The following is a 25451-nucleotide window of genomic DNA, read 5'->3' on the forward strand; positions in this document are numbered from 1 at the left end:
TGTGAGCTGGACTATGTATACACAGATTAACTACCTCTGAATGGAAATAGGAGTATTCTCATTCACTGAAATCAAATTGTGTTTCAGATTTTCACTTTTATCATGATATCTGTTTTGTGTCAGTGAATGAGAATACTGCTGTTGATATTCAGAGGCATTAACCTTATGCTAGCCCTGCTCTCAAATGACAAGTGGATACAATTGTATCCAGTGTAGACAATGTTCTGTGAGCTAAACAGCCCAGACTCCAGACTGATACATTGTACATAGCTAGTCCTGCTCTCAGCTGAGAAGTGAAGACAATGCTCTGTGAGCTAAACAGCCTGGACTTCAGGCTGATACATTGTACATAGCTAGTCCTGCTCTTAGCTGAGAAGTGGATACAATTGTATCCAGTGTAGACAATGCTCTGTGAGCTAAACAGCCCGGACTCCAGACTGATACATTGTACATAGCCAGTCCTGCTCTCAGCTGAGAAGTGCATACAATTATGTCCAGTGCAGAAAATGCTCTGTGAGCTAAACAGCCCGGACTCCAGGCTGATACATTGTACACAGCTAGTCCTGCTCTCAGCTGAGAAGTGGATACAATTATGTCCAGTGCAGAAAATGCTCTGTGAGCTAAACACATCAGCTGCACAAGTCTCTCTGCTAGTTTGCTACTATGTATCAGTCTGGAGTTAAGACTTTTAGCTCACAGATCATTGTCTGAAAACAATTGTATCGACTTCTCAGCTGAGAGCTGGACTAGCTATGTACATGTTGACTGCCACTAAATGAAAACAAGGGTCTTTTCATTCACTGTTAGCGAACACATATCATGATAGAAGTGAGGAATTAATATTAAAAAGCTGTAGAAATGTTAGGAACGCCACAATGTATCCCTGTTTGAACGAGGCCTCACTGTTGGGGTAAGTGGATGTGAATGAGCTTGGACAGGGCAGAGACACTGTTACTTAATCTGGGGACAGGTGATACCGTGAGCCGGGTCAGTTTAAGCAGGACTTTCGAGCTGTAGGAGGAGGAATCCTGTGTCATTTTGCACTTGAAGAATGAGTGAATGAGCTGGAGAATGAAGCCATTATTAATCACTAAGAATGAGGCTTTGACCTCGGCACCTTTCATGTCATATTCCCTCACTGCGCACAAATGGCGGGGCTCAGCGCTGCTCGGGATTCGCCTCTGGCATGTTCTCCATTATTATGTAGGAGGCCTTTGATGCCTGTGTGGACATGGGTGTAACAAAGACATATATGTATCTATATACATGACTGCAGGCAGAGTGTGCCACTCCTGACAACGTGCAAATAAAGGACAGAATCCAGTGATTATACAGAGTTGTTTGGCAGATGATGACATTGTGTGCAGAAAGTCTTCAGATCCTTTCACTTTTTTTACATTTTGTTATGTTGTGGCCTTCTGCAAATTAAAACAAAATTCTAGTTTTCCTCCTCATTCTGTACTCGGTACCCCATAACAACAAGGTGACAACAGAATGTTAGAGATCTTTGTCAATTTTTCTTTAAATGTACAACTACCATTACGCACTGACATAAGTATTCACACCCTGTACTCAGTACTTAGTTGAAGCACTTTGGCAGTCATTCCAGCCTCCAGTCTTCTTGGGTATGATGCCACAAGGTTTGCACACCTGGATTTGGGGATTTTCTAACATTCTTCTCCACAGATCCTCTCAAGCTCTATCAGGTTGGATGGGGGCACTCTGGCTGGGCCACTCAAGGACATTCACAGAGCTGTCCCTCAGCCCCTCCTGTGATGTCTTGGCTGTGTGTTTAGGGTCAATGTCTTGTTGGAAGGTGAACCTTCTGCCTAGTCTGGCGTCCCTTGTGCTCTGCATCAGGTTTTTGTTAATACCCCTTGTACTTTGCTCCATTCAGCTTTCCATCCACCCTGACCGGTCTCCCTGACCCCCAGCATGACGTTGCCACCACCAGGCATCACTGTAGGGATGGTATTGGGCAGGTGATGAGCGGCGCCTGGTTTCCTTCAGACATAATGCTTAGAATTGAGGTCGAAAAGTTCCATCTTGGTTTCATCAGACCAAAGAATCTTGTTTCTCACAGTCTGAGGGTCCTTTAGGTGCTTTTTGGTAACTCCTCGCGGCTTTCATGTGTCTTTTACTGAGGGGGCTTCTTTCTGCCCCTCTGTCATAAAGCCCAGATTGGTGGAGGCTGCAGTGATGGTTGACCTTCTGGAAGTTTCTCCCATCTGCACACTGGATCTTTGTAGCTCAGCTAGAGTGACCATTGAGTTCTTGGTCACCTCTCATACCATACCAACGCCCTTCTCCCCCGATTACTTAGTTTGGGGCAGCTCTGGGAAGAGTCCTGGTTGTTTCAAACTTCTTCCATGTAAGAATTATTGAGGCCACTGAGCTCTTGGAAGCTTTCAGGGCAGCAGAAATCTGCGCCTCCACACAATCCTGTCTCTGAGCTCTACAGGCAGTTCTTTCCTCTCCTGGCTTGGTTTTGGCTCTGATATGCATTGCGAGCTGTGAGACCTTATATAGACAGGGGGGTATCTTTTAAAATGAAGTCCAATCAACTGAATGCCCCACAGGTGACTCCAATCAAGGTGCAGAAACATCTGAAAGATGATCAAAAAAAAATGGAAGGCCTCCAGAGCTAAATTTCAAGAGTCATACCCACAAGGGTGTAAATACTTAAGTCAATGCAAAATGTTAGTTTTTCATTATTAACATATTTACAGAGATTTCTAACATTCTGTTCTCGTTTTGTCATTATGGGGCACTGAGTGCTGAATGATGGGGGGAAATGGTAGGAAAGCAAGATCATATGCAGAGTTGTTCCATATTTTGTGTTAGACGCTTTGGTGCACTGAAAAATGTGTATTGGTGCATATGGCCTTAAAATACAATGTAGTGTTGTGATCCAACACAATAGCTTTTGAAGGGGAAACTCACATTCCCTGAGCTCCCCACCCATCAGCAGTCTATAGTCTTCATGCCAATTGTAGCAGGGATGCAGGGATGATGGAAGACCTTCCAACTGTATACAGTTAATGGGGTGGGTGTCTGTCATTCATGAGAAGCTGATTGGGGGGGCCGTTACAAGAAGTCGCTGATGGCGGCGGCAGTAAGTGTCGCTGTGCAGTAGTTTAGGTGAGAGGCCACAATTTGCTAGCCATGTGCCGTCTCTAGACATCTGCGGAGCCGTACAGCTGCCGGCCAGATGTTCCCTGCAGTAACCGCACTCCCACCGAGCTCTACTGCTTGATAGAGCTTATCGCATGCTGGATGAACTTCCTAACGTGTCGATGGTGAACCATACAAGGAAAATAGAACCGTATTGCACTCAGTACAACACATACCGCCTGAACTCACATTCCTGTGTCTTTGGAACCATCAGCGCCAGCATATTCTGCAGCACGGTACGCAGATTGCGATTACCCACAACATGGTATATCATTATGTCATATCACTAGAAATGGTCATGACATTCTGATTGTTGGGGGTCTCAACTCTGAGACCACCACTGATCCCAGGAATTATGTTTTTGGAGATCTCTCCATAGCGATGCTGCTGTCCACCCATTGGGTAGGGGACTGCTGCAAGGAAAGGACATAACTAGAGCTGTGGCCCCTTTATTCTCAGGACTGGTATTGGATTTGACTTGCATGATGAAATGAGATAGAGAGATACAAGAGAGATAAATATGACCATGGCCGGCCTTAGTAATGCCATCAGGGTGCCAGCCGCCAGCTTGTGGGGGGGCATTGGAAGATTTAGGGTGGGGGCGATCCTGGTCAGATGATTTTGTGCCTCCATGCAGCATCTTGTGGAACTACATGAATCATTGTCCTCCCAGGTCTGCCTCCTCCACTTTGACACCTTGGGATATCAGAAGGGAGGAGACTGTCAGGAGGAGGAGGATTCATGTAACTGCACAAGATGATGCCATGGGGCACTATTATATAAGGTCAGAAAGTGGGCACTCTTACATTATGGGGACACAAAAAAGAGCAATATCACCTTACGGAGACACAAAGGCAGCAGTGTTACCTTGTGGAAGCTCTATAACTGTGGGGTACAGATGGGTTTTATAGGGGCAAAAATGACAAATGGGCACCAAGGGGACACTGAAGAGAAGGGCACTACAAGAGCAATAAATAGCAAAGGGGCACATAATTTAGTCACCCTTTGCAATTCATTACCTCTTTAAATCCTGTTCACATTACATTAAAGGGGTTATCCAGCTCTGAACTATTGATGGCCTATCCTCAGGACAGGTAATTAATAGTAGATCATGGGGTGAGTCGCTCAGGACCTCCGCCAAACAGTTGTGTACCAAGGCCAGCACACTCGTACACTGAGCTGATTTCTGCTGGAGGCAGACAGCATCATTCTTACCACAGCGCCCAGGTTTATATTTGCAGGCCAAGTTCCCATTCATATCCATGTCTGTAATACCAAGCCTGGCCACTGCAGTAAGAACAGAGCTGTCTGCTTCCTGCCAAAATCAGCTCAGCCTGTGAGTGCACAGACCTGGGGAACAGCTGTTTGGCAGCGGTCCGGGGTGACAGACCCCATTGATCTACTATTTTGCTAAAATCTACTACGATTATGCATCATGAGGACAGGCCATCTATAGTTTACAACTGGACAATCCCTTTAATGGCCTATACTTAGCCGTACGCCAGTAAAAGCTCCTGATGTACATACTAAGCATATGCATAGAGCTCCATTCACCCAAAGGAAGCCAAAAAAGTGTCCTTTTGGAGACATATGCCAATGTACCTTGATATGAGTTTAGTTCTGGTGCTTAATTTATGTTATGGGCTTGGTTCTAGTGGCATATGTATGTCCTGATCTTCGTTCTGGTGCTGTATGTAAGCACTGAGCTTGGCTCTGGTAACATATATATATATATATATATATGTTATGAGTTTGATTGTGGTACTGTATTTATGTGATTGCTTTAATTCTGATGCTGTATTTATGTAATGAGCTTGGTTCTGGTGCTGTATTTATGTACTCCTCCTGCTTCTGGTTCTGTATTTATGTTATGAGCTTACTTCTTATACTGTATTTTTTGTACGGAGTTTGGTTCTGGTACTATATTTATGTACTGAGGTTTGTTCTGGTGCTGTATCTATGTACTGAGGTTGGTTCTGGTTCTGGATTAATGTACTGAGCTTGGTTCTGGTACTATATTCATGTACTGAGGTTGGTTCTGGTTCTGGATTAATGTACTGAGCTTGGTTCTGGTTCTGTATTTATGTACTGAGCTTAGTTCTATCATAAAGCTGGCCCCGGATATGAGTGGCTGAGACTGATAAACATGAGATAAAGTAGATAGATAAAGAGATACGAGATGATAGAGCTATATGAGACAGATGGAGATATTGGAGAACTAAAACTAGACCCAGAACACTCATACCTTGGATGAGTGGACTATGTGAGCGGTCTGTTGGTTCTTTATATCTATTTCCCAGTAGCAGACAACGCTCATCAGTCCCTGTTTTTGAAGGTTGATTGTTATTTTCTAGTACATAGATTGCTGCAAAGTAGTCAGGACTGTATAGAAGCTTCTCTTCTGGCGAGTCCCTATAGATCTGAGTGCTGGATCGGCTTCTCTTTACTGTCAGGGGTATTATAATTCTTCATTCTGTGGCCCCCTCCAATGCTGCAGCTTTGGCAAGAAGGGGGCTGCTCATATTATGACTTAGTATAAAATGAGCCAATTTTAGAAAATTTGATGAAAGAAAAATAACGTATCTAATTCTCCATGGAAGAAAGCGCAGCCCCGGCTGGTATTCCCAAGCCCAGGCGCCAATGATTTCCCTTGATGGCTGACTCATTGGTGATGTCTTATGTTACTGCTGGAGAACTCTGACATAGTTGCTTTAAGTCAAATAGTTTAGGTGACTCAGATGAGAGTAATAGTAATAGCATGACATTCAATACGGACACACGCCATTCCAGTGAATGTACGTCTCTCTGTGTCACTGTGAGGAAGCGTTACACTTTGTGTAGATTAGATAGTTCACTATGTAACCCACAAATCACTCAGCTATAAGCAGGAAACATAGTACTAAATATAAAATGTGGGCAATAAGTCATCCTGCAAACAGGTGGTAGAGGCCCCCAAGCTGGATGGCGCCCTGCTTGGTACCTTCCATCATCGCTCCCTCACAATACAGTGTTGAAATAACTGCACCAAATGGTGCTAAGCATAATTGCCATATACTATGATGCTCATATAGTGCCAAACTTGGTTGCCACTGGTCTGATGGGTATTTCAGTTGCAGGACTGGTCTGGGCTTTCTTCCCCACCATCAGCTCAAAACACCCCGCTTGGCTCTTGGTTGATGTCTCCAGCTTCATTGAACTGGAGATACAGTGTGTTCCACCTACCACTTTGGTGCCTGCATCTGATGTTAGGGAGCTGATGGCTGCAGCAAGGGATGTCAATTTCAGAAGTGTGGCACCAAAGATCTTAAGATCCCACTCTATGACCTAGAATGCAGAGCCACTCAGTAAGAGCAGCTCCCGATCTGGCAGACCTTCTACCATCCTGGTATTACAGGGCGGACATTCATATGAATGGCCATCCTGTAGTACTACAATTCTCCTGCAGCAATCACCCCAGCTTCCTCTGGCAAAATCAGCTCCAGTTGTTATGGGTGCCAAGAGGAAGACTTAAGAAGATCAGCTGTTCACTCCGGACCCAGCATTCTGTGTTGTGCATCTTGGCATGATCCCTTTAAAGATTTTTGATGGGACTTACAAATTGATTGTAGGGTAGGCCCATAATGTTCAGATGGTGGGGGTCGGACCTTCACGGGTCATGAAGGGGCCATGACACTCTTGTGGCCACTGTGTCCCCTTCATTGTTTAGACAGACAGATGTGCTGATCCATATGGGCAGATGAGCCTGGTACTGCTGCTCAACCCCATTCAGTTCTGTTTAAGCGAATTAAATGAATTGCAGAAGCATATGTAGCCACCCCAGTGGAATATCCATAGGAGTTGCAGAGGTCGCACTTATGACCGGGCCTCAAAGCTAGGGGGGCCTACAGGCCCCTCTTGCTGCATTGACAATACCTGCACTGTAATTTTTTAATTGCAACTTCATTGAATCCTTACAACTTGCAAAGCTCGTGCCATGCAGCTGCCACTGTTTGGTATCTTCATTTAACTTCTTCTGTGTGCTTCACTAGAGCACAATGCAGCAGTTCGATATCTTAATGTATTCGATTCTGTCTGCAGTGCTAGCGTAGAACAGACAGAGAAGTCAAATGAAGATGCCAGACTATTGCACTCACACCCCTCGGAGGCTGTAAGGATTCAGTAGAGTTGCTATAAAAAAAAAATAATTAATAATGCTTCATGTACTTCTGAAGGTATGGCTGAGTGTGGGGATAATGGGGGAGGGAGAATTACTTTGTGTCTGGTGGGACAAAGGGCCAATTATTACACTGAGGGGGCATGAAAGGGGCATTATTACTTCATGAAGGTGTAAAATGAGCAGTAAGGGGGCATTATTTGTGGGGATACAAAGAGAGTATTACATAAATGAGGGGTACTAAGGGCGAATTATTTGTAGGGTGTATGAAAAGGTTATTGCTACTTTGTAGGGGACACAAATAGGGCACTATTACCTTGCGGGGGCACAAAGGCGGTACCAGTGCACTATTATCTTCTGTAAGGCACAAAGAGGACATTAATACTTCATGGAGGACTGAAATGGAACACTTTTGCCTTGCGGAAGACACAATGGAGGCATTATTATTTTATGGTGGAATATAGGGGGTAACATTACCTTATGGGGGCGCAACAGAAGAGGTACAAAGGGTGTACTATTACTTTGTGGGTGACATGAAGACAACAATATAACTGTGACTTACAAAGTGGGCATTATCAGCTTGTGAGTACAAAAAAGGACAATATAACTGTGAGGCACTATTATTGTGTGGTGGGCACAATGAGAAAATTATTATTGTCTGGAGACACCATTACTTTGTGGGGCACAAACATGGGCCCTAGTACTGTGTATGGGGCACTGAGAGGGCAGATGGTAGCAGAAGGACAGGGAGAGCGCGTAGAGACAAGCTGTGACTGGAAAAATTTGCCACGGCCATCTTGGCCCAGATAAAAAACATGAAAATGGACATCAATCAGGGTAAATGGGGAAATGTCGCCTATGATCACTGGAGGCAACTGTACTGCAATCACTATCATTGAGTATTATTAGATGATTGCATTATTTAGGGATATACTTGAACTGTGTCATCAAACTTCCCTCATGTTGTCACTGATGCGTGTGTATAATTTATATATATACGAGGGGCTGCTGATAGGTCTTTGGCTTTACCCAGAAAGAAACGAAATAGGAAGATGAAACTTTACATGTATTCCACATACTCTCCACTGATGCCAACACGCTTCTTACATTGGTATTCCAAGTTCTGTAAGCCTTGCAAAAAGAAGGATTTCGGTTGTGCCTCAAACCAGTCATCCGTAGCAGCCATGGCATCAGAAATGGTGTTAAATTTGGTCCCCTTGAGGTGTTTCTTCGGGTTTGGAAACAGATGATAGTCGGAGGGAGCTACCGTAGATCTGGTGAATAAGGTGGGTGGTCAACCATCTGGAAGCCTAGCTCCACCAGTTTTGCCGTGGTCGCTTGTGCAGTGTGAGTGGAGGCGTTGTCTTGCAGGAACAAGATTCCTTTGGACAACTTGCCGCGCCTTTTGGCCTTCATAGCTGCCTTCCATTGGTCTAAAAGCTCAATGTAATACCTTGTATTGATGGTGGAACCATTTTGAAGGTAGTCCACCAGCAGCACGCCCTCCTTATTCCAGAACACAGACGCCATCCCCTTAGTGGCTGAACTTCTTTGGGCGAGGAGAACCACTGTGCCTCCACTCTTTTGACTGCTCCTTGGTTTCAGGGTCATACAAATAAATCCAGGTCTCATCCATAGTGACAGGTCAATCCAGAAAGTTCTTATCAGTCCGGAAACGCTGACAAATGGACCGGGAAGTTTTCACTCGATGCTTTTCTGATCTGTTGTCAAACATTTGGGGACCCACTTTGCAGATCGCTTCTTCATGATCAAATGTTCATGGATGATGACACAAACACGTTCATGAGAAATCTCCATGATGTCTGCTATTCCTGCAGCTGAAATTGGCCGATTCTCCAGTATGAGGTTGTGCACAGCATCGACAATCCCCGGAACAACAACCTCTCTCAGTCGTCCAGGACGTTCCTCATCATTGGTGCTGAAGTGGCCCCTTTTAAATTTGGCAACCCAGTTCTTAACTGTAGAATATGAAGGGTATTGATCCCCCAATGTCTGCGACATATCACCATAAATATCCTTCGCGGACTTTACTTGCAGAAACAAGAATGTTATCACTACTCTGCTCTCATTTGCTGTGAATATCGCCTTAGACTCCGCCATTTTGTTTTCCCGCGTGCCCAGATCACTGTTGCCATAAGCTACAAACACAAAATTTTGAAAACATATATTAGACACATAAGGCTTTCATGTGATGTAACATTCATTACCATAGAAACAAAAAAAGAACACAAAGCCAAAGACTTATCAGCAGCCCCCTCGTATATATATATATATATATATTTATTTATTTTTTTTTATTTTTTTTTTGCTTTTTTAATTGGTGGGTAGCAAACATATTTGAGTCTTGAGACTCTCATCGTGTAGTGACGCCTCTGGCTACTAGTGATTCTTTGATGGGTCACTTAAGAGACCCAGTGATGCAGCTAAAAGTCAGCATGTGCCATGGGCAGTAGCCTAAAGCGACAGAGGTGCACACTTGCTGGGGGAATGGACAAGCTAAACTTTCACACCAAGGGTCATGAGAGTCTAGCTACATCCCTGAGCCACCTATATGTGGTGCTCAAGGTTAGGGCATCAATGTTTTAATTCAGTAGACCCCTTTCAAGGAGGCATATGGTAAAGGGTAGCACAAATTGCCCTTAATGGCAGTCACAAGCTTAAACTATGGAGAGATACCTTGGACATAACCAGATAACTGGACTCGGTAAGCAGATCACACTTGTTCTGGGTGCATTCTCCTACAAAGGACTCTGAGATTGACGACTCGTGTACATTAGTACATTATAATCCCAAGGCTTAAAATACCCGAAAGAGCGGAGCTACGGAGGCATCTATATGGATGTCAGCAGGTGCACGCTCTCCCCTTCCCCCAGGCAACAATGAACGCAGAGCTCTGGTATATATGCATGTATATTTACTCAGGCACGCTCTGTTTAGCTACATGGATCAGGCAGTCGTCATTAGTCAAATGTTAGAATTTGAATGCTGTAGAACATTCCTGCAATAATGGCAATAGGATGGCATGGAATTGGCATCAGAATGACAGTAAAGTAGTCATTTATAGGGTAATATGGGTGGGCATGGAGCACAACTGGGGGAAGCCGTGCTCTGACAAATAGATACGTTTGTATGAAGGCAAGAGGTCCTATAACAATATATGACCCTACATGAACAAAAAGTTGATATCTTGCCATGTCAAAACCCCTTGCCTTGCCCCTTGTTACCCTTGTATGTGTTAGGCAGCTCTATACAGTCCCAAATTGCAGATCGAAAGAAGAGCAACCAAACTGGTTTGATTTTTCCTTTACCTAAACCTGCAGGGGTGGGCTTAAGGTGCTGGGTGCCAGTAAGTGCACCAATAGGCTACATCCCCTGGGCCAGATAATTAAGATACTGATCTAGGGCAGCAGATGGAATCCTTCCCTGGATTACAATCCAATTTTTTTTGCCAGTCATGTTTCAAAGGGTCAGTACTTTTCCTTTTCCTATTTTCACTGTTACCTCCTACTGAGTTGTGGGAGAAAGAAGGTGACAACTATCCAAAGCATATTATAAGTACAGGAAAATTGGTTGTCACTTTCAAAATCAGTTTAACTATTAAACTTTCAAAATAAATGGATTATATTTACTATACCAGTATCATAATACTGCCTGCTATATACAAAAATATAACTACTATAATACTGCCCCCTATGTACAAGAATATAACTACTATAATACTGCTCATATGTACAAGAATATAACTACTATAATACTGCTCCCTATGTACAAGAATATAACTACTATAATACTGTTCCCTATGTACAAGAATATAACCACTATAAGGCTGCCCCCTATGTACAAGAATATAACTACTATAATACTGCCCCCTATATACAAGAATATAACTACTATAATACTGCCCCCTATGTACAAGAATATAACTACTATAATACTGCTCCCTATATACAAGAATATAACTACTATAATACTGCCCCTATGTACAAGAATATAACTACTATAAGGCTGCCTGCTATGTACAAGAATATAACTACTATAATACTGCCCCCTATGTACAAGAATATAACTACTATAATACTGCTCTTATGTACAAGAATATAACTACTATAATACCTCCCACTATGTACAAGAATATAACTACTATAATACTGCCCCCTATGTACAGGAATATAACTACTATAATACTGCCCCCTATGTACAAGAATATAAATACTACAATACTGTCCCCTATCTGGAAGAATATAACTACTATAATACTGCCCCATATGTATATGAATATAACTACTATAATACTGCCCCCTACGTACAAGAATATAACTACTATAATACTGCCCCCTATGTACAAGAATATAACTACTATAATGCTGCCCAATATATACAAGAATATAACTACTATAACACTGCCCCCTATATACAAGAATATAACTACTATAATACTGCTCCCTATGTACAAGAATATAACTACTATAATACTGCCTCCTATGTACAAGAATATAACTACTATAATACTGCCTCCTATGTACAAGTATATACCTACTATAATACTGCTCCCTATGTACAAGAATATAACTACTATAATACTGCCTGCTATATACAAAAATATAACTACTATAATACTGCCCCCTATGTACAAGAATATAACTACTATAATACTGCTCATATGTACAAGAATATAACTACTATAATACTGCTCCCTATGTACAAGAATATAACTACTATAATACTGTTCCCTATGTACAAGAATATAACCACTATAAGGCTGCCCCCTATGTACAAGAATATAACTACTATAATACTGCCCCCTATATACAAGAATATAACTACTATAATACTGCCCCCTATGTACAAGAATATAACTACTATAATACTGCTCCCTATATACAAGAATATAACTACTATAATACTGCCCCTATGTACAAGAATATAACTACTATAAGGCTGCCTGCTATGTACAAGAATATAACTACTATAATACTGCCCCCTATGTACAAGAATATAACTACTATAATACTGCTCTTATGTACAAGAATATAACTACTATAATACCTCCCACTATGTACAAGAATATAACTACTATAATACTGCCCCCTATGTACAGGAATATAACTACTATAATACTGCCCCCTATGTACAAGAATATAAATACTACAATACTGTCCCCTATCTGGAAGAATATAACTACTATAATACTGCCCCATATGTATATGAATATAACTACTATAATACTGCCCCCTACGTACAAGAATATAACTACTATAATACTGCCCCCTATGTACAAGAATATAACTACTATAATGCTGCCCAATATATACAAGAATATAACTACTATAATACTGCCCCCTATATACAAGAATATAACTACTATAATACTGCTCCCTATGTACAAGAATATAACTACTATAATACTGCCTCCTATGTACAAGAATATAACTACTATAATACTGCCTCCTATGTACAAGTATATACCTACTATAATACTGCTCCCTATGTACAAGAATATAACTACTATAATACTGCCCCTATGTACAAGAATATAACTACTATAATACTGCCCCTTATGTACAAGAATATAACTACTATAATACTGCCCCCTATGTACAAGAATATACTATAATACTGCCCCCTATGTACAAGAATATAACTGCTATAATACTGCTCTCTATGTACAAGAATATAACTACTATAATATGGCCCTCTATGTACATGAATATAACTACTATAATACTGCCCCCTATGTACAAGAATATAACTGCTATAATACTGCCCCCTATGTACAAGAATATAACTACTATAATACTGCCCCCTACGTACAAGAATATAACTACTATAATACTGCCCCCTATGTACAAGAATATAACTACTATAATACTGCCCCCTATATACAAGAATATAACTACTATAATACTGCCCCCTATATACAAGAATATAACTACTATAATACTGCTCCCTATGTACAAGAATATAACTACTATAATACTGCCTCCTATGTACAAGAATATAACTACTATAATACTGCCACCTGTGTACAAGAATATACTATAATACTGACCCCTATGTACAAGAATATAACTGCTATAATACTGCTCTCTATGTACAAGAATATAACTACTATAATACTGCCCCCTATGTACAAGACAATAACTACTATAATACTGCTCTTATGTACAAGAATATAACTACTATAATACTGCCCCCTATTTACAAGAATATAACTACTATAATACTGCCCCCTATTTACAAGAATATAACTACTATAATACTGCCCCCTATGTACAAGAATATAACTACTATAATACTGCCCCCTGTGTACAAGAATTTACTATAATACTGACCCCTATGTACAAGAATATAACTGCTATAATACCGCCCCTATATACAAGAATATAACTACTATAATACTGCTCCTATGTACAAGAATATAACTACTATAATAGTGCCCCCTATGTACAAGAATATAACTACTATAATACTGCCTCCTATGTACAAGAATATAACTACTATAATACTGTCCCCTATGTACAAGAATATAACTACTATAATACTGCTCTCTATGTACAAGAATATAACTACTATAATACTGCCCCCTATGTACATGAATATAACTACTATAATACTGCCTCCTATGTACAAGAATATAACTACTATAATACTGCTCTCTATGTACAAGAATATAACTACTATAATACTGCCCCCTATGTACATGAATATAACTACTATAATACTGCTCCTATGTACAAGAATATAACTACTATAATACTGTCCCCTATGTACAAGAATATAACTACTATAATACTGCCTCCTATGTACAAGAATATAACTACTATAATACTGCCCCCTATGTACAAGAATATAACTACTATAATACTGCTCTCTATGTACAAGAATATAACTACTATAATACTGCCCCCTATGTACATGAATATAACTACTATAATACTGCCTCCTATGTACAAGAATATAACTGCTATAATACTGCCCCCTATGTACAAGAATATAACTGCTATAATACTGCCTCCTATGTTCAAGAATATAACTACTATAATACTGCCCCCTATGTACAAGAATATAACTACTATAATACTGCTCCTATATACAAGAATATAACTACTATAATACTGCCCTCTAAGTACAAGAATATAACTGCTATAATACTGCCCTCTATGTGCCAGACTATAACTGCTATAATATTAGGCATGAACCTGAAACCCAGAAATGTGCAATAATAGAAAGTGCATGACAAGTGAAAGTTGTTTTTCCTTTTTCTCAGGACTCTTTGACTCATAGAAGACCAAATTACTGTACCAGCCAGGGGCACAGATTTCCCCGTAATGTATATGCTATTCAGGGCCGGCAGTGGATAAGTTAACATGGTGGATTCATTATTTCAGTAATTACAGACAAAACATTTTCTTCTGCGCATTCCTGAGATTCTGCATGCTACCTCTCCATCACATATGGAATTGGGAAACTGATGAACATGTTTCTCATTTACCAAAAGTTTACTGTTTATGAAATGGAAGATTTGTACGGTACGAACAATGAAATTGTTTTCATATTAATACCGCCCTGTAATTCTTACTGACCTCAAGCACTTGGAAACAACGTTACTTATTTTGTATAACAGTAAAAGGGTCATTTACCCTTACACCATTGACTCGACAACGTAGCCCAATGGAATGGAATTCTCAAGACAACTGCGTTGCTACAGACTCTAATTTTCGTAAAGGTGGTTGTCCAGGTTTAAAAACTAAGGCTGCTATTTTCTAAAAACCGCGCCACACCTGTACACAGGTAATGTGCGGTATTGCAGCTCAACTCCATTCACTTCAAGCAGGTACAACCCAAATGTTTTTCTACTCTTGGACTAACACTTTAAGTTTTCAGCCTTGCTAGCACAGGGTTGTTCTTTGAGGAGAAACAGTGAACTTGCGCCTAAGGGAGCAAACATTGAAAGGTGGCTCCTTTCCTGTAAGCATGCCTGGATATGATTTGCAAAGAAACATTAACAGATTATTAGATATGTTGGGTTGAAACATGTTGGGTGATAGGGCTGGTTTTATAGAAAGTTTGGCCCTCGTAGGATCCCCCCACTTGAAACTTTTAGAAAGTTTTCTGTTAATTTAAGACCAAATGATACCGCTATATTGTGAATAGGTGCTTTCTAGGACTAGAAGTGGCATGGGTCTACACAGTCCATAAAAGAAGAAAGGAATGGCCAAGCACCTTCACAGCAAAGATCAAAGACTCTCGAGTGACCAGTCATAGACCAACAGTCAGGTTTGCTGCTTCTGATATCGATTTGCTTGCCTTTGGGAAATACAGGGCCATAGTGACATTTTTGAGGTTGACCCATTTTATTCTGTGGGATGGCAAGAGTGAATAAGTGGTTTGTTTGTCTTTATTGCTTGCCCAGTTTTGCCCCATCCAATAATTGCATTATGGGCTTTGTGATGCAGTGGAAAATGATTACTATTGGACGATTTATTTGGCAGTGGTGGCGTATTTTTATACCCATTCCCTCATCTTTAGTATTAGGTGGCATTTTATAAGGCTGTATAATATACGGTTTCTGTCTTCCTCTCCAGCAGTTCATCTGAAGTTACACTTGGTCTATGACAGACAGATTTACAGTGTCACGCACATATCTTTCCCTCAAGACTGATATGTGATCAAATTATTTCTAGCCGTCTACTGTCTGGATTAGCCGCCTTCTCTGTTTCACTATAAGTCAAGAAAAAATATCAGAAAGGATTGAGGGACCCAAAGTATGTCGTGACCTGAGCTGCTGGTGCTGGGTGTTACTGCTGCCATGGTACTTCACCATTCTGTTAATACTTTTCGATGTCCAGTTTGGTTTCTTATTGAGTTGAACAGGTCAAGGACACATCATGAAATGTAGAGTAACTGAGCTCCATTGTGCACCATTATGTCTTCAGAACCTGTCATCGGGACCTGTCATGGTCGTAAATTGGTATTGGTGTTGTCCCCACTGACTGATAGAGCATAGGGGCTCAGAGTGCTTGTTTCCTTTCGGCACTTTTGGCCATTCGAGGATTCTTCTGTGGGAAAAAGTTTGGAGGCCACTAGGGTTCTTTTTATAGAAGTGATATACAGTATATATTGTTGAGCGAACTGAAACAATCCAACTTTGTGTTGAGTCAAACTTTGCTAGAACTTTGGCTTGGTGAGGACCCAAGCCTCTCAACTGAATCCGCTAGAGGAAGAAGGAGATGGTTCGGTTCAAACTAATTAAGACTGATTTGGTGAACCTGCTCAACTGAACTCTTCAAAAGTTCACTTATTACTAGTGGTAGGCATGGAAGCACCGACTATAATCTTGGGATCTGAAGTGACCCAATGAGGTTTCTTAAAGGGGTTGTCCAGTTACCAGACAACCTCTTTTCAATAGCACTGTCAGCATTAAAATAAAAAACTCAAAAACACTTTCCCCTTTGCAGCTGCCAGGATCCAGTGCTGCAGCCCCGCTATATACATGGTGGTTGTTGCGATCGTGGATGTTACAGGAACTCAGGGGACTGCTGCGCTTACATGCTGAGCACCATGATTCCAGAACTTTAAGAATGTGACACTTCAAGAGTGGTCATGTAATTTCCTGTGACATCACATGTCACAACATTCATCAAGCACAGGAACACAGCGGCCACGAGGGGTAGGGGGTTGGGAGAGGCGGTAAGTATATCCCTGTTTGTTATTTTAATCCAGGCAGTGCTATTGAAAAGGGGTTGTCCAGTAACCGGACAACCCCTTAAAAAATATATAGAATTAAGAAAACTTTCTCATCCTTTATTCATTTCACTCATATTGCCACCATAATCAGGATCTGGAACCCCCTCTTTCTTCTGAAGCCAATTTTGTGATATATTTGATTGTTTTATGATGTGCCTAATGGACTGACCATCAGTGGAAGGCCGAATATCCCTATGCTTTGCCACCTGTTACCCTGTGCTATGTATAAAGCTGGCCAATACATTTAAGATGTGTCCAATCAATCTTACCAGCAACAGTAACGGGGGTTATCCAGGCTCAGATCCACAGTAAAATAGCATAAAAGAGGTACTATTTACCTGTCCCGCTTCCCTGCCGGTTTCCATTCCTCCAGTGGCTGGTCCCCCACTTATCTTTACTTCCAGGTGCATATCCTGATGGTCCAGTCACTGGATCTTCTGCAGCATGTCCCTATGTTAGGACATGCGTCCAGAAGTGACCTGAGGAGGACTGTTCACCAAAAGAACAGGAGTGGTGAAGGAGTGGGGGCAGGTGAGTATTTCTACTTCTATGTTATAGATTTGAGCAGTTTGGTAAATGATCACCAAGGCTTCGTCAGATCCTGCCATACACTTTCAATCTTGGCCTAAATTTTCCAACAGGATGGGTCAGGTCTTTGGCAGACTGTGGTTCCCCATCGTCCACCGCCAATGATTATTTGCATTACTTTTCAAATGTTGGTCACTTGAAATGGCCAAAATTGGCTATTTCGGGCCACCATTATCTCATATGTATGGCCAATTTAAGGCATATACAACTAATACACTAAACTGTACAATGGAAATTTAGGTAAGGCAAAGTTTCTACAAAATTCAGCAATGTGGGAATCAAAGAGTTAGAATTCGACCAATCGTTTGCTCTGGCCTGTTGCGGTAGAAGACCCATCTAGTAATCTATATCTTGTAAAACTGGCAATGCCCATTTTATCAATCATGATCCTGTGCTTTGCTCTGGATGACAACGTCTCCATTATATGTTACTATTAACTACTATGAGATCCTCCAACTCTGGAACGTGAGCCACAGAACAGAAGTGCCATAGTGTCCTCTGAATCAGGATATTAGCAGGCCCTTAGCACCGCGGTCTGGCACAGTACCTAAACTTTTTGGAATCTTCTGTAACATACCTCACTCAGCTACATTCGGTATGGACTCGCATTGTGCACTGATGATACGTGATATCCTGGTATTCTGAGTTATTTTGGGCTTAGGGCCTTCATTTACATACTGTATCTATGTGTGCTTCTCTGACAGGGGACTGATGCCTCTTTATTACAATAATATTCACTTCAAGCTTTTTGGCATCGGTATTATCACTGTTTTTGACCAAACATAATCATTGACAAGGTCAGAGCTGGCTACAGGTTTATGCGGGCCCTTGGGCATCAAAGTCTCATTGGGCCCCTTTACAATGTTTCATGAGACATACGACAATAAATCTGTAACTGTGCATACAGTTAAGGGTGTAACTATAAGAAATGCAGGGGGTGCGGTTGCACCCGGGCCCACAAGCCTTAAGGGGTCTTAAGGCCTCTCTTCTCCATATAGAGAGTCCAGTACTTTGAATAAAGCATTATAGTTGGGGGCCCTGTTACAGATTTTGCATTGTGGCCCAGAAACATCAAGTTACGCCTCTGCATACAGGGACCACATAACGGCAGTTACCAGCTCTACACAGCTGCTTTGCAGACCATGTAAGTGATTATAGTACCATTATATCCAGTGATCACAGGTGACGTCCTCTCTGACTGGAATCATTCAGTTTCCCTTTTCTTCTGCATCCGGCCCAGACCGCCATGACAACTTCTCTCGGCCACAATATGGCACACTGGCATCTTTGGCTCTTTGCTTTTCCAACACCCTCCCTACATTATGTGCACCTTTAAACAATTCCCTCTTTTATAATACCCAAGATAGTAATAATGCCTCCTGTGGTACCCCACACAACCCACACAGTAGAACGGTCCTAATTTTTTAATTCCCTGTAGGCCCCTCTCAGTAACTGCTGTTTATTGTGACCCTTATACCATAAAAGTTCCCCCACTTAGCAATAATGCCTTCTTTATGTCCTCAATTTGCAATAATACCACTAATAGCCTACACTTGGTAATACTGTCCTTTTTTTGTCTCCATTCACTAATAAAAGCCTTTAGAAATAATGCCCCCTTTTAGAAATAATGCCCCCATTTGTGCCCTTTTGGAAATAATTTCCCCAATGTCCCTTTTAGAAATAATGTCCCCATTTTAGAATTAATGCCCTCTTTGCGCTATCTGAAAAATGATGCCCTCATTTGCCTCCTTAACAAATAATGCCCTCCTTTGAAAAACATCACCCCCAACACCACCTTGTATGTGATAACATTAAAAAAAAGTACATACCTTCATTGCCACAATGTTGTGTGATCATGTGACAATCAAATAGTCGCTGTAGACATTCCTGGCTCTCTAATGCTGAAATCAGTTATTGACTGCAGCAATCATGTGATTGTCACATTGCAGAAGTTAGCGGGGGGCAGAGGGAAGTAATCCTATTACGGCTGCCGGTGGGATGAGTATGTACTTTTTTTAAATTAAACAAATAAAATCAGGGGGGCCTGACTGCTGTGCCTGACCCAGTAGCCTGGGCCCCTCTGTGGCCCATCTCTGGTCAGGAATTAAAGCGGACACCTCCCTGGTTCAGTAGGACGCAGCATCTGCCCGATTTGCCGGGTCCTGACGCTGGGGTTGAACAAGCTCTCCATTTACGTCACAATGATTAGAGGCATGATCTACCTTAGCCAGGGGCGTAACTATAGAGGGTGCAGGGGATGCGGTTGCACCCGGGCCCAGGAGCCTTAGGGGGCCCATAAGGCCTCTCTTCTCCATACAGTGAGCCACGTACTATGAGTTATGCATTATAGTTGGGGGCCCCGTTACAGGTTTTGCATTTGGGCCCGGGAGGTTCAAGTTACGCCTCTGACCAAATACTCAATAGATAGAAAATCTAGTTTGATGTTGTGAAAAGCCTTTTTTGGCGTTTTTAAGTCAAATTTTGCTTTGTTCAGTTTAGAAAAAAATCTTGCAGACTGGTCAGTGACTACCTAAGCCTGCACAGGAGTAAGGAGGTCTCATGTAGTCACCTCCTCTTCTATGTCTGGCACAGACCTGAATATGTTGAGAAATGTCTTGTAGTTATATATTCTGTGGTCAGCCATATTGGAGACATAGGATAGGGAATAACTTGCTGATCAGTGGGGGTCCGACTAATCCCAGGAACGCTGGTCTGTTGCATCATGGGAACAGCTAGATGGGATTGCTAGAGATAGCTGATTTCAAGCACTTCCAGCAGTGAGACCCCCACCAATCAGCAAGGTATTCCGCATCCTGTGGATATAGGATAACCTTCTTTTATGGGACTATCCCTTATTGGTCAAAGAAATGTCAGTAGACTAGACTTTGCTCCCATCTGCACTCATGTTTTTCATAGTTTCCATAAAGAATGGAAATGACCAAAATGCTGGGTCCAGCACTTCACTGGCACAAACGGCATCTGACAGACCCCTTTTACTATAATGGGACCTGTTAGGATTCTAGCATGCCACCAAGCATTTTACCAGGCAAAATAGTGCAGCATGCTGGGATACTGTATTTGGGATTTCGTGCCAGATCTGTGCCTCAGCCTCCGATGGAGATGTGAATATAACCTAATGGAGTCACCAAAGTAAAGGACTGGGATCAGGAGTGACCCTGACGGAAAAAGGCATAATTGGAGCCCAAGAAGTGTAGCTTAATTTCTCTTGTTATATCCAATAAATAACACGTTTCAAGGCAAGATAGCCTCTTCTTCAGATAACTGGGGATGTATACAAGAGTCTGTGAAGACATCTTGTACTAGCATGGATAGGACTCCATGTTCTATCTTATACATAGACATTTTGTAAGCCTGTAGACATCTTCTGCGTCTCTTTTCGCTTTGTCTGTAAGATTTATGGATATTAAATCGTTATTTAGTAAGCCCTGAGTGAATCACTAAGGTTTTTGCTCCAGAGAGATAGCTATATGGCCTTTAGACTGGCGGGTCAAGCTGACGTGTTCCTAAACATTCTCTCTAAACAGCTAAATGTTTAGATTTATTGTTCCAAGAAGTTAATCACGTATGGTAAACTCTGCGCCTGCGTGGGTTAGGATGGCACCTGAGTGTAACTACAGCACGTTTTTCACGGACACCCACAGCTTTCTGAAGAAGAGGCTATCTTGCCTCGAAACGCGTTATTCAGCACATTTAATAAAGAGATATTTAGCTTCACTCTTTGCCCTCCAGTTTGGCCTTTTTCCAGTTTTCTAGACCCCAGTGCTTTCCTTCGGACCCGGTTACATCTTCATGACATTGACATCGCTATAGCTCCTGGCTGCGATCTTGGGTTGCCAGCACCTTTTTCACCTTATGTGCCATAAGTGTCTGCACTTGTTACACCTAAATCTAAAATGAGCATATTTAAGAGGGTGCTACAGTAGCCACGATGAACTCTGCCCCCATGCAGGGACTAATGCTGGAGGAAGAGTTCAGTCTAAACAGGCATACAGTAGGGCTGATGAGGGCAAGAGCATTGACAAGCACTATTCTGAGGCATACCATTTGGAGCTCACCTAACCTTTTGTACATTGACATTGTTGGCTACCTACTGTCTTATGAGCTCTTGCTCTCCTATACTACACCAGTTAATACAGCTCCTCTCCCTAGAGACCAGGGAGTGGCAGGGGAGCTGCATACATAGATATATATCTGCCTTGTCTAGGCCTCCAGCAGTATATTAGATCTGTCAGTAACTCTTCCACCTTTTAATGATAATGAGATGACCCTGCTTAAGCTGTCCCAGTCTACACAGCCATGCCAAAACTGAGCTATAGGAAAAAGAACTTGTCAGATTATTGTGTGTTCTAGTGTGAAAAGTGGAATTTTACAAAGATTTCTTTATATGATTAGCATCCAATTTGCATAACAAATTTCCCAGAGAACATTGCATGGCCTATAAATCTCCTTACGCCTACTTGGCTCTCTTCACAAGGAGAATCAGCACCCCTCTCTAATATGATTAGTCACATAAGCAATAAAAACGTTTTTTAAAAAGTTTATAATGGAAACCTGATGTCCTTTTCTAATGATAGATTCCCTATAAGTGGCCTGCACCTCTACGGGGATCAACAATCCCTATTGTTATTAATGTTAGCGCTGCAGCAGACCACAATGCAGCTTGTGTAAGCCTCGGATACAGAAGAAGCCCTGTACTGACGCAGCCTAAGCCGAGCCTAATTTGCATCATCAAATAGAATATTCATTGGAGCAAGAACTGGTAATCAAGCAAACAAGACATCCTGAATGTCAATGGAACAAAGCAATAACTTGATCCACATTTGTATGCAGCGTATACACAGGAAAGCATCTGGGGACACCTGAGACGACTATTATTTGAACTATCAGCGAGCGGTCTTTTGACTTGCAAACTTAACATCTGGTGATTATACTTGTCTCCAACAGTGACTGTGATTTCACTGGGTTATACATGATAAGAGAAACATGGCTCCTTTTTCTAGAAACAACTCCACACCTGTCCATGGGTGGTGTGTGGTCCTGCAGCTCAGCCTCATTCACTTCAATGGAGCTAAGCTGCAATACCAGATACAACCTGTGCACTGACATGGCACTCTTTTTGGAAGAAATCCACCATGTTTTTTTTTTATTCTATACATTGAGATTAACACAACTAGTGAACCTAAAGTCAATATGTAATGTGATGAAGTATATTTAACTTCTAGGGTAGTAGGTTTGAGAAGTCAAAGTAACCAAAACACATATCTGTGTAATGTTAACTGGAATTGAAGTTTTTTTTCCATGAAATATATACAGGTGAGTCACATTATTATGATCACCAGCTAATATCCAGAGTAACGGCTGTGTGCCACACGGACGGCAGCTAGACGGACTGGGAGTGACTCAATAAGGTGCTAGTAGGTTGTCTCGGGTATCTGAAGCCATTCCACAATTACTGGAGGGTACATGGGTGCGTAGAGCAAGAATGATGATCGAGGTGGTCCCACAGATGGTCAATTGGGTTCAAGTCTGGGGAATTAGGGGTCCGGGGAAGTACTTTGAAGTCTTGGTCATACTCTTCCAACCACTGTTGGACATTTCTAGCTGTCTGACATGTCGCTTTGTCTTGCTGGAAGACGCCATCTGCCTCAGGAAAGACACACAGTATGTATGGGTGGATGGGATGTGCAAGGATGGATTCATAACCCAATGGGTTCAGAATGCCTTCCACATGGATGAGCAGCCCAGAGAATACCCTAGACCATAATGCTGCCACCACCGGCTTGTGTTCTTCCAGCAATGGTTGCAGGGTGTCTGTTCTCTGATGTTTCGCACCTTACATGCCAACGTCTATCTGTTTAATGAAGCAGAAAACGTGACTCATCGGAGAAGACAACCCTTTGCCAATCAACCGCAGTCCACTTTCAATAACGCCGTGTAAATTGAAGCCTTCTCTTCTGATGCACCTTTCTTATCATAAATGCAGTGACCGCCCGTCTGCTTCGGAGCCCCATACACAGTAGGGTTCGCTGTAGATATACGTCTGTTAGCCCCTGGTTCATTCTAATGGAGAGCTGATCTACTGTAACATATCGGTCAGCCCTCGAGCACCTTCATAGCCAATGTTCACCTCTCTTATCACTGGCACCTGGTGCTCTGCAGTTTCCACATTGATTATTCCCAATGGTGCCACTTGTCCCCTTATGATACACTTTCACCACAGCAGCAGGCAAACATTTCACAAACTGCGCTGTTTGAGAAATACTGCTGCCCTTGGCCTGAAACCCAATATTCATCCCTTTTTGCAACTTGCCCCTTTTACCCATGACAACAACAGCCTATTGCACAACTTTTATACCCAGCAAGCCGGCTCACAACACGTCACTTCCTTCATGTGCTGCTGACATCGAAAGTAAGAAGTGCTCATAATAATGTGACTCGACTAAATGGTTCCTATTACAGATGAGCGAACTTACTCGGTTCGGGTTTTTTTACACTCGAGCACCGCTTTTTCCGAGTAACTAACTACTCGGACGAAAAGATTCGGGGGGCGCCGGGGGGCGGCGTGGTGGAGCCGGAGGTAGCAGTGGGGAACAGGGGGGAGCTCTCTCTCTCTCCCCCCACTCCCCTCTGCAACCCCCCGCTCACCCCCGGCGCCCCCCGAATCTTTTCGCCCGAGTAGTCGGTTACTCGGAAAAAGCGGTGCTCGAGTGCAAAAACACCCTAAAGCTAGGGTCACACAGGGCGGATTTGTTGCGGTTTTGCTGCGGTTTTTCCGTTGCGGTTTTGATGCAGCAGAACTGCTTCTGCGCCAAAACCGCTTCAAAGGTTAATTTTGGCTTGCGGATTTTGCTGCGGATTTTCGTGCGGAAAAATCCGCAAGCGTTTTTTTCCGCAGCGTTTTTTTACTTTTGTCGCGTATTTGGTGCGGTTTTGGCTGCGTCCATAGAGGTCTATGGACAAAAAAGCGCTGCGGAAACGACCTAAGAATGAACATGCTGCATCTTTTAAAACCGCGCCGCAGTTGCATTTCCGCACTGCGGCTGTGCGGAAAAAATCCGTCCTGTGAGAACAGCTTTTTGGCAAATCTCATTTGTGCTGCATTGCACTGCAAACGCAGCGGTTTTGCCGCAGTGCGGATATGCAACGGCAATCCGCGGCAAAACCGCGGCAAATCCGCCCTGTGTGAACCCAGCCTAAACGAGTAAGTTCGCTCATCTCTATACCCTATCCACAAGATTCATGGATAAACAACTCATTGCTGGGGGTCCGACTGCTTGGGCCCTCTACAATCCAGAGACTGCTGGGATGGTAATATTCCTTGAAGTTACAACTGTAATGAGCGTGTCCAAGCAATAAAACTCTAATAAAAACATAAAACTCATATTTCCATTCTTTAGTTCTGTCTAAAACGTTTCCCATAAGTCAATTTGTTGACTGTTAGTACAGAGTTGTGTTATTTGCTGATGGATTGTATACATATAACGACTGACCCGTGTCACTAATAGTGCAGATCCGCATTCAAACAGATGGCTGTCATGTGGTCTACATTATATGGTTTGGACCTAACACAGATCTTTTAAATAATCCAGCTAGTCTTGCATATGGTATACTGAATAGTCTTGTGCAATGGATGGATACTTTATTAGAGATCCCATCTAATGGCGTGTTGGACCTCCTTTGGCCTTTAACCCTTTCCAATCTACTGTCTGACCTCTGAAGACATTATGATTTAAGGCTGTACAGCTCT

At 42.2% G+C, this 25451-nt stretch overlaps 1 protein-coding gene across 1 annotated transcript in view; it reads left to right on the plus strand.

Moving 5' to 3' along the window:
• The window catches only part of GDNF (glial cell derived neurotrophic factor), a 49270-nt gene that overhangs the window by 15719 nt on the left and 8100 nt on the right, over positions 1–25451 (plus strand). The window lies entirely within an intron of this gene.

This window comes from Eleutherodactylus coqui, chromosome 5, assembly GCF_035609145.1.
Source record: "Eleutherodactylus coqui strain aEleCoq1 chromosome 5, aEleCoq1.hap1, whole genome shotgun sequence".
Classification (NCBI taxonomy): Eukaryota; Metazoa; Chordata; class Amphibia; order Anura; family Eleutherodactylidae; genus Eleutherodactylus; species Eleutherodactylus coqui.